Here is an 18,012-nt window from a genome sequence, read left to right on the forward strand (position 1 = left end):
TGAGTACTTAAGTAAAGAGAAGCAGCGTGGCTCAGTGGAAGGAGCCCGGGCTTGGGAGTCGGAGGTCACGGGTTCGAATCCCGACTCTGCCACTTAGCTGGGTGACTGTGGGCAAGTCATTTCTCTGGGCCTCAGTGACCTCATCTGTCAAATGGGGATGAAGACCGGGAGCCTCACGTGGGACAAGCCGATGACCCTGTATGTCCCCCAGCGCTTAGAACAGTGTTCTGCACATAGTAAGCGCTTAACAAATACCAACATGATTAAAGAAAAATTTTTAAAAACCCCAATTCTTTCCCCATTGGCAGGTTTGGGCAGGGTATTAGTGGCTGCTCCTGCTGCCATCTAGTGGCAGGACGGGGAAAGCACCAAACTACTGACCTGCATTCGACTTGATGCTTTAATAATGATGGGTTTTGGTATCTGTTAAGCGCTCACCCTGTGCCAAGCACTGTGCTAAAGCGCTGGGGGGGGATACAAGATCATCAGGTTGCCCCCCGTGGGATGAGGGAACCGAGGCCCAGAGAAGTGAAGTGACTCGTCCCAAGTCTCACACCTGGCAAGCGGCAGAGCGGGGATTGGAACCCGTGACCCCTGACCCCCCAAACCCGGGCTCTTTCCCCTGAGCCACGCTGCTTCTCGTTTGGGGTGGGTTGATGAGAAACCCCGGTAAACTCCTAAATTATACCACGAAGGAAAAGAGGGTGTTGCAAAGTCTCTCGATGAGGCTGTCTCAGATGAAGCACTGAAGAGCGAGATCACTGGCCCATCCAAATTACACAGAATGTCCTCGGAAGGAGAGCGGTCTCCTCTTTGACGAGATGATAATTATGGTAATAATGATGGTATTCGTTAAGCGCCTCCTCTGTGCCAAGCACTGTTGTGAGCGCTGGGGGAGATAGGAGGGAATCGAGTTGGACGCAGTTCCCGTCCCACATTGTAGTCTCCATCCCCGTTTTTACAGATGAGGTAACTGAGGCCCAGAGAAGTGAAGTGTCTGGCCAAAGGTCACCCAGCAGACAAGTGGTGGAGCCGGAATTAGAACCCACGACCTCTGACTTCCAAGCCCGTGCTCATGCCACTAGGCCACCCTGCCTTTCTAGGCTAGGCTTCCTTTCGTTCCCCCTTGAATGTGTGTAGCGCTTTTATTTTTCCAAAGTGCTTTCACCACAGTTATCTCATTTTATCCTTCTTCCTTTGAGCCCCATCCCTTCGATCCTTCTCCTCACACAGCCTCAACTCCCCTCCACCCCACTACACCTTTCCCTGCCTCCTTCCTTCTTTCCGTCCTTCCTTCCTTCCTGCCCGGCTCCACAATTCTGTTGCCGAAGCATTCCAAGTGCTCAGTACAGTGCTCTGCACATAGTAAGCGCTCAATAGATACTACTGAATGAATGAATAATTCTTTTCCGCCCCTCTTTCTCCCTCCTCCTTCTAGATGGTAAGCTTCTCGGGGGCAGGAACGCGCCTACCAACTCTATTATATCGTAGTCTCCCAAGGGCTTAGTACAGGGGTCTTCACACAGTGAGAGCTCAGTAAATACCATTGATCGAGAATGGCATTTCTCTGAAAAGCAGCGTGGCTCAGTGGAAAGAGCCCGGGCTTGGGAGTCAGAGGTCATGGGTTTGAAGTCTGGCTCTGCCACTTGTCAGCTGAGTGACTGTGGGCGAGTCACTTCACTTCTCTGGGCCTCAGTTCCCTCATCTGTAAAATGGGGATTCACTGTGAGCCTCACGTGGGACAACCTGATGACCCTGTATCTACTCCAGCGCTTAAAACAGCGCTCTGCACATAGTAAGCGCTTAACAAATACCAACATTATTATTATTATTATTATCCATCTTTCTGTCTTCCCCATCCCCTTGGCTCAACTCTATATTTCCAGAGGACACAAGTCCGTGTAGCTGGATAATCAGGCTGGATACAGTCCCTGTCCCACATGAGGCTCATAGACTCCCCCTCCAGACTGTAAGCTCATCGTGGGCAGGAATACGTGTGTTTATTATTATATCGTAATAATAATAATGTTGGTATTTGTTAAGCGCTTACTTTGTGCCGAGCACTGTTCTAAGCGCTGGGGTAGACACAGGGGAATCGGGTTGTCCCACGTGGGGCTCACCGTCTTAATCCCCATTTTACAGATGAGGTCACTGAGGCACCGAGAAGTAAAGTGACTCGCCCACAGTCACACAGCTGACACGTGGCAGAGCCGGGAGTCGAACTCATGACCTCTGACTCCGAAGCCCGGGCTCTTTCCACTGAGCCACGCTGCTTCCCAAGCGCTTAGTACAGTGCTTTTTCGCACAGTAAGCGCTCAGTAAATACGATAGAATGAATAGTCTGAGAGGGAGGGAGAACGTCATTAATCCCCATTTTACAGATGAGGGAAATGAGGCACAGAGAAGTTAACTGACTTGCCCCATGTCACCCAGCAAGCAAGTGGCAGAGACAGGATTAATTAGAGACTCTGATTCCCGGGCCCTTGCTCTTTCCACTGGACCACACTCCTTCTCTACTACGGGAAATGTTTCCCCGGCCGACGAAGGACGATATCTTTCTATTTGGACAGAGCCTGGATGATTTCGAGTCCTGCAGTAGGAAATTAAAACTCCTTTCCTTGGTTTCTCATTTTGCACATAATTAGTAGTGTGAAATCTAATTAATTCTCCGTTTCAGTGTCACTTTAAAATGCAATTTTTTAAAAGTAGATACTGAGTTAATTGGATTAAATTAGATGTTTCAGAGAAGTCAAACCTCGCAGCTTTCCCTAATGTTTATCGGTTTGGGTTTATGGCCTGAATTTGCAAAGAGCAAACTGCTGTATTTTAAATTTCAGGGCTAGAAATTCACTCTTCTCACTACTTTTTCTTGGCTCTCTCCACAGAAGCCACGCCTAATGGGAGTCGTTTTCTAAAACTAAGGAATGGACCAGTACCTCTCTCTCTCACAACCAATTCCCATTATGCTATTTAGATTTTTGCATTCCCCCTGAAGTGAAAATTGGAGTCAGGATCCATCCCATCAATCTCTTGCTGAAGGCCAGTTCTGAGTGGACCCTTAAGGTCGATCATTCAATCAATCGATCAATGGCATCTATTGAATCATTACGGGATGCAGAGCACTTTCTAAGCACTTGAGAGAGTACCAGACAGTTGGAAGACTCAATCCCTGCCTTCAGGGTCCACCAGATGCAGAGGAGCGAACGGTCTTCCCTATCTCTGAGAGTCTCTGCAATAGAGAACAGTGGCAAGCGCTTAGTACAGTGCTCTGCACATAGTAAGCGCTCAATAAATACTATTGAATGAATACCAACATTATTATTATTATTTAATAACTGCTCATCCCAATCTAGCTTCCTCTCGACCGTAAGTTCCTTGTGGGCAGAGAACGTACCTACCAGCTCTGTTGTACTCTCCCAAGCATGTAGAACAGTGCTTTCTGCAGACAGTATGCACTCAGTAGTAATGAATAGTTATAGTAATCATAGTATTTGTTAAATGCCTATTATATGTCAGGCTGGGTACGCTGGGGTGGATACAAGCAGAAGGGGTTGGACACAGTCTTTGTCCCACGTGGGGCTCACACTCTCGATCCCCATTTTACAGGTGAGGTAACTGAGGCCCAGAGAAGTGAAGCCATTTGCCCAAGATCACTCCGCAGACAAGTGGCAGAGACGGGATTAGAACCCATGACCTTCTGACTCCCGGGCCTGTGCTATGACTTAATACAACTGATTGATCACCAGCTGGGGGTAGAAATTTTAAATACCTGGCTTTCTGGGAAGAATTTTCTTTTTTTGCTTTTACGCCTGCCCGTGTCGGCACACAACAGAAATAAAGCAAATGATATGGGCATCTTTCCGAAAACGGAAGCATTTGAAACCTAAGGGTGTTTATCGGGGCAAGAAAGGGCTATAAGCTCTCGGAGCCAAAGGTTCCAAACTTTCACTTACTTCCAGCCCATTATGAACTGCAGCAATGACAGATTACTGGAATATTCACGTTTGACAGGACTTTTTAGTCATGCTAAACTGAGTGTGATTCCTGAGAGGCTAATATCAGTATTACAGTACTAATTTATTAGACATGGTTAGATTTAAAATTTCATTTTTGTGCAGTTATTTAAAATTTAAAATGATAACGTCTAACCCAATTAAATTTCAGTTGATCATTCTCCAAATGCACAAAAGTCTTATAAAATATGAATAAGGCGTCTTAAGAACTTCTATAACAATTTAATCTTCATAAAGATGATCAGCTCGTGGAATCGTCCCGTTGCACCGTTGGCATTAAGAAGCAAAAAAGTGGAGCTACAAGCTGAGGGAGTACAATATTGAAAATTGATCTTCAAAAACCGACTTGAAGGTATCGGGCCATTTTGTGCACATTAATTTTCTGCTCATGTATTTTAGTAATTGGATCATCCTAGTTGACCTTTCCCTTTGGGAATTTTAGACATTTTCATAATTCAGAATATCAGGCTCCGAGTTATTTTTAGCGGCGATGAAACGGCTAAACATTTGAGAATCGAAAAATCTTAAGGGTCGAAAAGACCGGTTTCTTCGCTCTGCATTTAGGAGGTGTCGCTTCAGAATCAGGGAAACAGATGAGAATCTAGACAAAGTCTATCCAACTCTCAGTCACACCCTCTCAACAGTATCCACGTGATAGCAGTCGATCAGTCGGTGGTATTTATTGTGACTGTGGGCAAGTCACAACTTCTCTCTGCCTCAGTTCCCTCACCTGTAAAATGGGGATGAAGACCGTGAGCCTCGTGTGGGACGACCTGATCACCCTGTATCTCCCCCAGCGCTTAGAACAGTGCTCTGCACATAGTAAGCGCTTAACAAATACCAACGTTATTATTTATTGAGCACTTACTGGGTACACTGTACTAAGGTCTTGGGAGAATACACTAGAAGAGAGTTGGATGATATATCTCCTGCCCACAACGAGCTTATGGTCTAGAGCGGTGAGGGTTTAAGAGGATTGTTGCAATTCCCTCTCACAGGGAAGCCCAAGCCCAAGAGAGAATGATTACTTAGGGGTGTCTTTTGACGTCAGAGAGGTTTCTGGGAGCGTCTTGTTTATCCACCAGTTCCCTCCCCACCATCCCAGAGACCAGTCTTCAGTTTTTAAAAGCTTATTTGGAGTAAGAATAGCACCGGCCCCCAAATTTTCGGCTGTCTCCAAGCCCCGATGCCTCACGGGACGGAGCAGTGTCCCAGTGACTCAATATGGCAGCCTCCCCACAGAACCCGAGGCTAAGGAGAGAGAAGCAAGGGACTTCCGTGTCCGCTGCCAGCCGCGTATATTCACTCAATCTATCAATCAACTGTATTTTTAAATGGCATTTGTCAAGCGCTTACTATCTGTCCAACACTGTTAGGCGCCGGGGTAGATACGAGTGAATTAAGTCAGACACAGTCCCTGTCCTACGAGGGGCTCACAGTCTATTGAACGCTCACTGCGTGCAGAGCACTGTACTAAGCGCTTGGGAGAGTACGATATAAGAATAAAACCGAGTTGGTAGACACATTCCCTGCCCACAGGGAGTTCCAGTCTAGAGGGGGAGACAGACATTAATATGAATAAATCAATTACAGATACGTACGTAAGAGCTGTGGGGCCGAGGGAGGGGATGAATGAAGGGAGCAAATGAGGGTGATGCAGAAGGGGGTGGGAAAGGAGGAAATAATTCAAGGCCAATCAGAAGGTAAATATGAGGATGGAGTCTCAAGGCAAAAAACTCATCTCCACTACTTCAGTCTAGTTGCTTTTCAGCCCTGGAAAAGACTGACTCAACTTATTAACTTCTAGCAGTAGTAGCGTTTATTAAGTGCTCATTTATTAAGTGCTCACTGTGCGAGGTTCTCGAAAAGTGCAGAATAGCGAAGGGAAACCTTACACCCCTTTCCTGGTTTTCTCTTTGATCCTCTCTTGTTTGAGGACTCATTTCCCACCTTGGTGTTTGATGTGAATTTAATCTCAAACCCTAAATGGTAAAAGGTTTTGGCAACCCAGTGATGCTTGGGGATCGAGGGTAAAAGAGCCCTTAGCTTTTGAAGTCTCTTCCTAGTAGCCAGTGCAGATAGTTTTCACTATAACCGTCGTGCGTGTTTTGTGCCACAAAGTAGGTTTCTAAATGCTCGGTTCCAGTATAGACTGAGGTGAATGACATCATTCAATCCTCATCCACAACATTTACAAAAATTCGCCATATACAATAAAAAAAGTTGGTCAATGTTCCCACCACACCAATTTGAAGGAGAGAAAAGGCTATTAGGCCTGGATGTCAAGATAAAATACAGCCGTTTCTATCTTTTTGGTTGATTTGTCTCGGCTTTAAGTGATACGCGTAGTTTCCAGGACCATCAATCATTAGAAAGGTGTTGACTGGTTGTTTCCAATACATAATTAGAATTTCTTGACTATCCACCTCTCTGGCCAAAATTAGAGAAGATGTGTTTTTCTTTAATTTTCCTTCTAAGGAAATACATTGCTCCCTCATGGTAATAATTTAATGTGTGTTGAAAGGAGAAATGTTTATTTCAGCCTTTAAAAAAATCAGAGACTTCATATTTAGTATAGTGATATTATCCGAATGATAGATGACGATGTAGGGGAAGTAAATGTATCAGAAGGAAAAGAAAGGGCACAAAAATACCAAAACTTCAGGGCCCCACCAATGCAAGAAAAATGTATTTACCTTATGATAAAAAAAAAAAATGTTTCTTTAGCGAAACAGAATGGCCTATCGGAAAAAGAACAGGACCGAGTCGGGAGATTTGGTTTCAAATCCAACTCCACCTACGTGTGGGTAAATTACCAGAAGCAGCCTGGCTTAGTGGAAAGAGCCCGGGCTTGAGAGTCAGAGGTCGTGGGTTCTAATCTCGGCTCCGCCACTTATCAGCTGTGTGATTTTGGGCCAGGCACTTCGCTTCTCTGTGCCGCAGCTACTTCATCTGTAAAATGGGGATTAAGATTATGAAACCCCAAGTGGGACAACCATGTATCCACCCCAGCCCTTAGAGCAGTGTTTGGCACATAGTAAGTGCTTAACAAATCCCATCATTATTATTATTATGGCAGCATGGCTTAGCGGGTAGCACGTGGGCCTGGACGTCGGAAGGACTTGGGTTCTAATCCTAACTTGGCCACATGTCTGCTGGGTGACACTGGGCAAGTCCCTTATCTTCTCCGGGCCTCAAGTGGCGGAGCCGGGATTAGAACCCCGGTCCTTCTGAATCCCAGGCCCGTGCTCTATCCACTGGGCCACACTGGTTTTCTCGGATAGACGCCTGAAGATGGGCTCTCTCTCTCTCTCTCTTACTCTCTTCCTCCTTCTCCCTTTCCACAACCCCTCCAGCTCCATCTCCTTCCATTCAGGCCTTGTCTCCTGGCTTCCCAACACCAACCTTCCCCTCTTTTCCAGCTCCTGAAGCTCCCGACAAACCCAGAGATGGGTGACAATGGAGGATTTCCCAGCAGCAGTTTTGGGAAGAGAGGTGGAGGCGGGAGGCAAGGTTAAGAGAGAGCGCGTGTCTGGTGACCGTGGAGAGAGATCTGACCCACTCACCCCCATCTCTCTGGTCCGTCCTAGCCCCGCTCATTCATTCAATCGTATTTATTGAGCGCTTACTATGTGCCGAGCGCTGCACTCACCAACTCTATTACACCGTACTCTCCCAAGCGCACAGCACAATGCTCTGCACCCAGGAAGCGTTTAATAAATGCAATCGATCGAATGAGCTCCATCGATAATAATAATGTTGGTATTTGTAAAGCGCTTACTATGTGCAGAGCACCGTTCTAAGCGCTGGAGTGGATACGGGGTAATCAGGCCGTCCCACGTAAGGCTCATCGATCTTCCCTTAGTGAAAAAGAAAAAGGCGTCGGAAGGATGGGGCCTCCAGCCAAATATGTAACGGAATAAGAGGGTCGGGGGAGGTTGAAAAGGGAGGATCATTTCACATCTAAATTCTCCAGGCCTGAAGCACGAGGATCAGTTACCCATCTCATCTAGCACGACACCAAATATTTTCATTCATTAACGGGTCCCGACGTTGACTCTATCCGTTTCCTTCCCGCTGTGTTAGGGTGAGGCAGCTATCTGAAAAGGGGTGAATACTCTGCTTTCACCACATTTTGGGGGGCTTAAGTTCTCAAAAAATAGCATCCCTTCTGACTTTTCTGGATTTTTCCCGATTCTTGTGATCGAGAAGCCTCCCTGGGTTGCTAGCTCTTCTTCCTAGGTCTTTCAATCTCGGCTCTAGCCTGTCACCCAGAATTCATCTGTTTCACCCTCATGCATTCAACTGTGAGTTTTCTCAAAAGCACTGCTTTATTTGCCTATAGAGGTGCTTTGGGTTTTATGGATGAACAGGCAGAAGTTGATGTTTTCGGTAAATATTTAATCCAGAATGGTATATGCTAGTTCCTGGGCTGCCGGTGCAGAACTCGCTTGGCTGAGAGAATGTGGAAGTTGTTTTGCTTTTGTTTTTTCCCGCTTCACACCACAGACTCAAGCAGAGTCAATGCCCCTGTTAATGAGCCAACTTGGTGGCATTTCGTTTTCGGTGCCGATTGGAGACAGTTCCGTCACCCCATCTGCCTTTCCCTTTCATACAAGATAGTCGGGTGCCACGTGGAGCTCACAGTCTAAGTAGGAGGGAGAACAGGCATTAAATCCCCATTCTACAGATGAGAGAACTGAGGCACAGAGAGGTTAAGAGGGTTTTTTTAATATGTTGAGCATTTACTATGTGTCAAAACTGCTTTAAGCCCTGAGGTAGGTAGAAGTTAGGCCAGACACAGTCCCCGTCCAGCAGGGGAGTCACAGTCTAAGTAGGAAGGAGAACAGGTATTTCATCCCCATTTTACAGTTGAAGAAACCGAGGCACAGAGGAGTTAAGTGACTGGCCCAAAGTCACACAGCAAGCAGTTGGCAGAGCTGGGATTACAACCGTGATCCTGTCTCCTACGCCCATGCTCCTCTCACTAACACATGCTATTTCCCCCACTGATCAATCGATTAATAGTACACATTAATAATAATGGTGTTTACTTACATTTAATGCCATACGACACTCACTTATTAATGCCATTGTGATCTATTGCTGGTGTCTGTCATCCCACAGGAAAGCAAAACAAAACAAAAAATTACCTCCTGTTAGAAGTCTTGATCCAGACACTGTCTAGAGAAGGATGGCGTAGTCAAAAACGTAAGCTGTAGGTTTACAATCCCGGGTTTGTACGCATACCCCGCCCCCCACCCCACCAACCTTATACACTTGGGAAAGAGTGGGGCCAAAAATACCTTCCCTGTTCCATCCAATTTAGGGACTTTAGATTCGCCCAGTGTGGAGAAAAATATCCAGGGTTCAGCCATGCACCATTACTGAAGGAAGCTATATACAGGTGTCTCATAAAACTTAATGTGAACACAATAAGCAACTGTGAAGAATACTCAGTTTGGTTTCAGAAAACACTTTAGAGATTTGCTTGATCATAAAACCTGGAGGTACTCTCTTCCCTCTACCACTCTAGACTCCCTGCTAACCTGCTTTTTAAGCCAGAAAAGGCTGGATCGTGGTAGCTTAGATTTGGAGGAGCCAGTGGCCCGGACGCAGAAAGCTGATTAATGGACCGCTCAGGGTTAAGAGGTCTGAATCAGGTGGCTGCTCCCTTGAACGAGGGGCAGGTGGGGTGAATATCGCTGTTCTCAGAGCTTTTTAACTTAGCAACAAACTGTAACCTTAGGTTCCCACGCAGGAAGTAGGTCCTCTTGCTTCAGGGAGGCAAGAGAGAAGGAAATCAATGAGTGAAAACCGCCCATTTTGACATAACTACTATGGTGAAAAACACTCCACTGGGAGGTGGGAAAATCAGATGTGTTTGGGGCTAAACATTCTATTGAAATATACAAATTTCATGCTTCTCTAACTCACTCTGAAGCTCAACATTTAACATATCCGTCATCAAAATTGAGGGGCTCTCTCCAAATATACGCTTGTCCAAATGTTAAAGCTCCATAGACGGGTGAGGTGTTGTGTTAGGTTAGAACAGATTGGGGTGTTCATGCAATACTTATCGGTAATAAATGCACACTTTTTTTACAGATTGCTCAAGTGGTTATTCCCACTTTCCAGGCCAAATTGCTCTACCTCGGCAGTGGGAACAAATAGCTATCACTCGCGTGTTTCTTAGACAGTTTGTGTGGAGATGTTAAATCGTTATCAGTTAGGTCTTAGATTTTGGCCTCGTGGTAAATGTACAGGCTATAGAATATTTTGTGGAGAGAAAAATATGAACTATATATCAACGTTTCAGCGAGCATTCTGCTGAAATTGCATTTTGCAGACCCGCAAAGAAATTTAGAAAAGTTTTAAACCACGATTCTTATAACTAATTTTTCTTTTCATAAATGGAAGCCAAGGTGGCTGGAAAATTTAAATGCAAACTATAAATCCCGAATATAATCTGAAAAGAATATGTATTTTCACTCCAAAGGCAGCTCTTACTAGGAAGGCAGTAAACACTTCAAGAGGCTACAGGTGGAGAGGGGAAGGCAGGTTTAAGAAAGATCCCGTCAACCAATGAATCGTGTTTATTGATCCCAAACTGTGTGCACAGCACCGTGCTGGGAGCTTGGGAGGGTGCAATATAACAGAGATGGTAGAAATTCCCCACCCATAATGAGCTTGCTGTGTAGAAGGGGAGGCAGACATTAATATAGAGAAATTACCGATATGTACGTAAGCACCGAGGGGGGATGGTGGTGAATAAAGAGAGCAGAGCGGGAAGATGCAGAAGGGAGGGGGAGAAGAGGAAATGAGGGCTTAGTTAGGGAACTTTTACTGGGTAGATTGGTCATTTACCTTCCTGGATCCAGCTGGCTATAGCAAGTGATCTCTCAAGGTCTCTTCTATAACTGTAGGAATTCTTCAAAAAAACCTCATTTTTGTGATTTGAACAGCAAAACAATATACGCTCTGTGTTGCTAATCGGGTGTCTGGTATTTAATGCTGATTTCTCTTTTTTCTTATGGCATTTGTTAAGTCCTTACTGTCTGCCTGGCACCGTACTAGTTGCTGGTTTAGATACAAGCTAATCAGGTTGGACACAATCCGTGTCCCCTGTGAGGCTCAGGGTCTTCATCCCCATTTTCTAGATGAGGTCACTGAGGCCCAGAGAGAAGTGAAGGGACTTGCCCAAGGTCACACAGCAGGCAAGTGGCAGAGTCAGAATTAGAACCCAATTCCGCTCTATCCACTGGGCCGCGCGCCGCTTCTCACGTCTCAGAAGAAATAGTGGGGCCCAGTGGAAAAGCGTGACCTGGGATTTGGAGAATCTGAGTTCTAATCCTGGGTCTGCCAGCTGCCTGCTGTTGTCTTTGGGCAGATCACTTAACTTCCCTGTGCCTCAATTTCCTCGTTGGTATAGAGGAATTTTGATACCCGTTCTCCCTTCTAAGACTGTGAGCCCCACGTGGGATGGGGCCGTGTCAAAACCGATGATCTCGTCTCTACCCCAGCACTTAGGGCAGTGCTTGGCACATTAACAAAAGTTGGAGGGTTTTTTTCATCTGCCGAGCTAATTACAGGCCACGCGACAGTAACCACAAGCATTCATATCTTCGAATTGGTTCTCCCCTTGGTCAACATCTTAGGCAAAGAGATTCCTAAACGCACAAAACGTGATTTGGACGGGAAACTGCCGCTCCACCAAAATTCCCTAAAAATGAAGAAATCATTTAAGCGTCACTTTTCCGAAACTGGAGTCAGTTCCAGAAGAAGCTGCCTCATTGATTTTCATCTTCATCCCACATCCTCCGGACTTGATTCTGTTCCTCGTGAGGGAAACCACTTGGCTGATTATTTCCTGCATTCCTAGAGATCTTAATGAAGGAATCATTAGAGCTTTGTTTAATTTAACCAGAAGTTATCCTTACCTAAAGATCTGTGTCCACGCTTAAGGGGGTTACAAGCATTACGGTCAAACGATTCCTATTTTTCAAACAAGTAATAGATAATGGTGTGTAATTAAGTCCTAAGCAGAAAGGCTTTTCTGAGTTAACATATATGCAGCTGCATTTTTTTTTTTGGTACCCTGAATAGAATTACACTGAATATATTCAGGTTCACTTACTGTTACTTAAATTTAAATTTAACTGAGCAAGAATGAACTATATATATAACTAATTGGAATGCTTATAATGTGATTATGGTACCTTATTGTTACATAAATTTAATAGAGGGAGTACATTAAAATAATGGCAAATACATAGGGCAGCTGTTTATAATAATACCTTAAATTTGAGTAGAAAATTTATTTTCCCAAAGCGTGTTCACGTAATTTGTCTCACTCTGCCCTCACGCTATTTCTAGCGTGAGGAAAGCCCTGTTATTCTCTCTAGATTACAGATAAAGGAGTAAGGCCTAGAGGAAGGGAAGTGACTTTCCTAAGGTCACACAACACACCAATGTCAGAGGTCTTATTAGCCGCCAATCCAGTAGGTGTTACACTTGTGTGGCCGAGAGGAGAGAAGCCCAGGACTAGGAGTCAGGGGAACTGGGTTCTAATCCCGCCTCTCTCAGATATGGGCTAGGGGACATTGGGCAAATCATTCAACCTCTCTTTGCCTCCGTTTTCCCCATCTGTAAAGTGGGGATTAAATGGCTCGATTATCTTGCATATGCCCAACGATCAGTACGGTGCTTGCCACACAGGAAGCAATCAGTGGTCTTTCCCGAAGGCTTACTGTGCGCAGAGCATTGTACTAAGCGTTTGGGAGGGTACGATATAACCGAGATGATAGACATGTGTCCTGCCCACAATGAGTTTACCATCTACAAGAGGCCTTACTCAACAAACACTCAATCAGCGACAGAAACAGCTGGGCTTAGTGGTTAGCGCACGGGTCTGGGAGTCAGAAGGACCTGAGTTCTAATTCTGACTATGCCACATGTCTGCTGTGTGATCTTGGGAAAGTCAGTTAACTTCTCTGTGCCTCAGTTACTTCATCTATAAAGTGGGGATTAAGAGCATGAGCCCCATGTGGGAAAGGAACTGTGTCCAACCTGATTAACTTGTATCTACCCCGGTGCTTAGAACAGTGCTTGGCTCATAGTAAGCGTTCAACAAGTACCATAATAGTAATTATTATTATTAATAATAAATACCATTACTACTAGGGACAAGAGACTGTAAGCGCCACGTAGGACAGTAACTGTGCCCAGCCCTATTTGCCTGTATCCACCCCAGCGCTTAGAACAGTGCCTGGCACATAGTAAACCCTTAACCAATACCCTGATCGATTTATTTTTATTTTTTCTATTCACCCCAGTGCGTAGAACTGTGGCTGGCACATAGTAAGCGCTTAACCAATACCCTAATCAATTTATTTACATTTTTTGTGACCACCCCAGCGATTAGTACAGTAGCTGACACGTAGTAAGCACTTAAGAATGCCATCATTATTATTATCACTAAGAATAATAATGAATGATTGGGGGATTTTTAAAGATTACTTCTACTCCCTTTCTAAAAGATACTCATCTCCCTGCATCTCATCCCTATCATCTCTTCCCTCTCTCCTCTGTCCTGTCGGCGCCTCGAGGTCTGAGATGTAACGTTGCTTGGACGGTCCAGACCCCCCGCTGGTGTTACGTTCTCTTCCCCCGGCTGGATTTCCTATAAAATGCAATCGAATGGATAATAATAATTATAATTACGGTATTCGTTAAGCACTGACTGTGTGCTAAGCACTGTTCTAAGGGCTGGGACGGATACAAGATAGTCAGGTTGTCTCATGTGGGGCTCACAGTCTTCATCCCGACGAGGTCACTGAGGTACAGAGAAGTGAGAAGCAGCGTGGCTCAGCGGAAAGTGCCCGGGCTGGGGAGGCAGAGGTCATGGGTTCGAATCCCGGCTCTGCTACTTGTCAGCTGTGTGACCGTGGGCAAATCACTTCACTTCTCTGGGCCTCAGTGACCTCATCTGTAAAATGGGGATTAACTGTGGGACAACCTGATGACCCTGTTTCTCCCCCAGCGCTTAGAACAGTGCTCTGCGCCTAGTAAGCGCTTAACAAATACCAACATTATTATTATTAAGTGACTTACCCAAGGTCACGCAGCAGACAAGTGGCAGAGCCGGGATTAGAATCCACGTCCTCTGACTCCCAAGCCCGGGCTCTAGCCACTACCCCATACTGCTTCTCCTGTCTGTTAAGACCTTACTATGTGCCAACCACTGTACCATGGGCCGAGGGAGATAAAATACAATCAGATCACTCGTGATCCCAGTCCTCTGAAAAGAAAGCTACCTATTTTCTTTTATTAAATTTCTAAACCTTAAACGACGTCTCCTCAGCCGACAAGATTTATTTGGCTAGTCTTAGGTAATCGATTTAATCAGATGAACGACTGCAAGGATCCAGTGATTACTGATAGCAGAAATACTTAATTTTTTTGGAAAAGGAAGCTTCCCTGGCTCCAGTTTCCAGCAGTGCGGCCGCGGTCCGACAGATTGAGGCCCACGTTCGGCTATCCCTCCCGAAATGGCTCCCTACCTCCGACTGGAAAGGAAACGGCCAAGTGTGTGTCAGCAGAGGAGAGGCAGAGGCCAGAATGAGAGGAGAAATCAGTGCGAGGGGCCACGCGAAAGGCACTGACATTTTAAAAGATGCCGTCCTCATTTTCCTTTGATCTGCCCTATTAATGACAAAACCTTGTTAACGGGCCCCGCGCTTAATTCCTCCCACGCCGCGGTGAAACTCCAATCTCTGGTAGCGTCGGTGACATTGACACCTATTCCTGCTCCAGGTTTTTAATAATGCCGTGGCAATCTGACCTTATTATTCTCCGAGAACTGTAAATCTCTGCGCAAGAGCTTTTGTTCGAATGACTGCGATCATCCCGCGGGGTCAGGCCGAGGATGGGTGATGGGTGACGCGGTCGGTGATCCGGGTCTGTTTGGTGGATACCGCCGGAAACTCCCACACGGAGTTGGTGGACGCATTCCCTGCCCACCAGAAACATACAGTCCGGAGTGGGAGATGGGCAGTAAAATAAATTATAGACGGGCACCTGAGGACTGTGGGGCTGAGGGGGGGGTGGTGCTTAAGGCGGATAGATCCAAGAACATAGGTGACACAGAAGGGAGGAGGAATAGGGAATATGGAAGCTTAGTCTGGGAAGATCTCTTGGAATAGATGTGTGATTCCAATCGCTTAGTATACTGCTCTGCATATAGTAAGTGCTCAGTAAATACTATTGAATGAATTTTAGTAAGGCTTTGAGTAAGGGGGAAGTGGCGGTCTGTCCGATACAAAGAAGAAGGGAGTTTCAGGCCAGAGTCAGGACGTGGGCAAGCGTTGGCAGTGAGATAGACGAGTTACGGCGGGTAGGTTGACATTGGAGGAGCAGAACGTGCGGGCTGTGTCTGTCGTTGAATCGTACTCTCCCCGGCGCTTAGTACAGCGTTTTGCACCCAGTAAGCTCTCAATAAATACGATTCAGTGAATGAAGTACGAAATCAGCGAGGTAAGGTAGGAAGGGGCAAGCTGATTGAATGTTTTAAAGTCAGCGGTAAGGAGTTTCTACCCGATGCAGAGGCGGGGGGACAGCTACCCGAGGTTCTTGAGGAAGGGGGAGAGGTGGACTGAACGTTTTTTAGAAAAATGACGCGGACAGCAGGGTGAAGCGCGGACTGGAGTCGGGGGAGACAGAAGGCTGGGAGGTCAGCAAGGAAGCTGATGCGGTAATCAAGGTGGATACCGTTAGTGCTTGGATCAGCAAAACAGCAGTTTGGGTGGAGAAGAAAGGGTAGATTTTAGGGATGTTGTGAGGGTGGAATCCAGAGGATTTGGTGTCAGATCGAATGCGCGGGTTGAATGAGAGATGAGTCGAGGATAATGCCAAGATTACGGGCTTGTGAGACGGGGAGGATGGTGGTGCTATCTCGAGGGATGGGAAATAGAGAGACCGGGCAGGGTTTGGGTGGGAAGGTGAGTTCTGTTTTAAAATCCAATTGGGATTTTTGAAATCCTCCCTAAAGTTCTGCACAGCCCGACGTCAAATAATTGAGAAGCAGTGTGGTCTTGTGGGGAGACCATGGTCCTGAAAGTCAGAAGACCTGGCTTCTAAACCTGACTCTGCCACTTGTCCGCTGTGACCTTGGGCAAATCTCGTCACTTCTCTGTGCTTCACTTCCCTCATCTGGAAAATGAGGATTAAAACTGTGAACCGCATACGGGACAGGGACTGTGTCCAACCTGATTAGTTTGTATCTATCCCAGTGCTTAGTACAGTGCCCGGCACATAATAAGCACTTAACAAATCCCATTAAACAAAATTAGTTCAGAGATGGACAGGCGGGTATTTTAATTGCTTCTTATAGCGCCTCACCACCGGCTTGAATTATTCACTCCACTTGCTTCTGGTCAAGGAGGGGATTGAGTCTAAGCTTTCCATGGGTCGACCCTGTCTCACCGTATTTGACAGATTGTTTGGGTCGCTGACATTCTATCACCTAGCCGCTGTTTCCAGTCACGAGGTCTTTTATATGTGTCCCTGCGTTTGATTGAGATCTCATGGGTCTTGAACATTCTCTGTGGTCTCTTCCTTCTTAATGGAACACTTTCTGTCAAACACACCTGCAATGATTGACCTCAACAAACTTAAATCTACCCTCAAAGTGCATTCGTTTCCTCTGGCTATTCTTTCCTTGATGCAGGATATTGTTTATGGACAAGATGTTTTTCTTACTTTATTGGCACAGAGCTCGGAGACGCGCTGCCTGAGACGCGTTGCCTTCGGACTGGCATTGACGATGACGGCATTTGCTGAGCGCTTACTATGTGCCAAGCACTGTGCCGAGCAAGGGGTAGATGAAAGGTGATCAGGTCGTCCCACGTGGGGCTCTCAGTCTTAATCCCCATCTTATACAGGAGGGAACTGAGGCCCAGAGAAGTTAAGTGACTTGCTCAAGGTCACACAGCAGACACGTGGTGGGGGGGATTAGAACCCACGACCTCTGTCTCCAAGCCCGTGCTCTTTCCACTAAGCCACTCTGCTTCTCCGTATTAATGAGCGGCACGTGCTTCACCTGCTCTTTTATTGCGGTTGCCGGCCTTGGCATATATTTTTTTAATATTTTAAACTGACGTTTGATACCATGGACTTACTGAGATGGGATTTGCTTGGGGTTTCTCGATTGTTCCAGTTAAGTAACTCTGAGAGAGTGATGTTATTATATTTTTAGTATTTGTGGCTCAGGTAAGACATAGTGAGGAGATCTCCCCGCGATGAGACTGAAATGCCCTCCCGCTCTGTATATGCCAAACCACAACTCTCCTCACCTGCAAAGCCTTATTAAGTTCACGTCTCCTCCAAGGGGCCTTTCCCAACCGAGCTCTCTTCTCCCCATCTCTTTTTCCCTTCTGTGTCATCAACCAATCAAGAGACATTTTTGAGACCCCCATCTGCGCAGAAAACAACCTTGCCCAACATTTTTGGGTTTTCCGCGCTAAATGGAGTAAAAAATAAAACTAGTGTCGTATCCTTCTTATAGTGGCTATCGCTAGGTCCATTAAATCTGTGGATTCTGTCTTTTTTGGGGGGCTTCTAATTAATTTTGCCTCGTGCATGCATGACCACTGACTCCTCTTTATTCAGTGAACTTATGGGAGACCATAAGGTAGCAAGAGACAGGGTCTTCTGAAATGTATTCATCATTGCCATTAATACCATGGGCCCACTGAGGTGGGTTTTGTTGAACATCTCCTGTACACAGGGCACTGCTCTAGGTACTTTCAGTGTAACGGGAAAGGCAAGGAGACGTACATTGATAAATACGCCAACGTTAAAGGGATGGATGTAATAGTATTTATGCAGGGCTTACTATGTGCAAAGCACTCTACTAAGCCCTGGGAAAGAAACACCCAGATGAGAAAAAACATCTAATAAAGATACAAAAGACAAAAGCGTCAATAAACCCGAAAAGAGC

Source organism: Ornithorhynchus anatinus, chromosome X3, assembly GCF_004115215.2.
Source record: "Ornithorhynchus anatinus isolate Pmale09 chromosome X3, mOrnAna1.pri.v4, whole genome shotgun sequence".
NCBI lineage: Eukaryota > Metazoa > Chordata > Mammalia > Monotremata > Ornithorhynchidae > Ornithorhynchus > Ornithorhynchus anatinus.